The sequence below is a fragment of the Pteropus alecto genome, unplaced genomic scaffold (assembly GCF_000325575.1).
Source record: "Pteropus alecto unplaced genomic scaffold, ASM32557v1 scaffold226, whole genome shotgun sequence".
Classification (NCBI taxonomy): domain Eukaryota; kingdom Metazoa; phylum Chordata; class Mammalia; order Chiroptera; family Pteropodidae; genus Pteropus; species Pteropus alecto.
This window is the reverse complement of record NW_006440132.1, coordinates 552495-552833: the sequence shown is the minus strand read 5'-3', so window position 1 is coordinate 552833 and position 339 is coordinate 552495.

Here is a 339-nt window from a genome sequence, read left to right as displayed (position 1 = left end):
GAGTGGGGGCGGGGAGTCGTGAGCCCTGCTTCCCCTTGGCCCTCCTTCCCAGTGACTGTGGTCGGCAAATCACTGCCCCGGTCTGCACCTCCGTCTTTGTTCGCATTTTAAAAATGTTTGAATGGAAGTGCAGGGAAGGAGGGTGTTTGTCCCGGGGGTGGGGTTGGGGGGCTCCCGGATGCTGCTCTGAGCCAGACGAACCCGGGTGGGACCTGTCTCTCCCCGTGATCGGAGTGGAAAGTGATTGCAGCTGGGGGCAGCTGGCTGCGGAATGTCCCTGGCCGCTGGGCCTGGGCAGGGAAAGGCCTGCGGCTGCAGGTGGGCCGGCCTGGGGGGGCG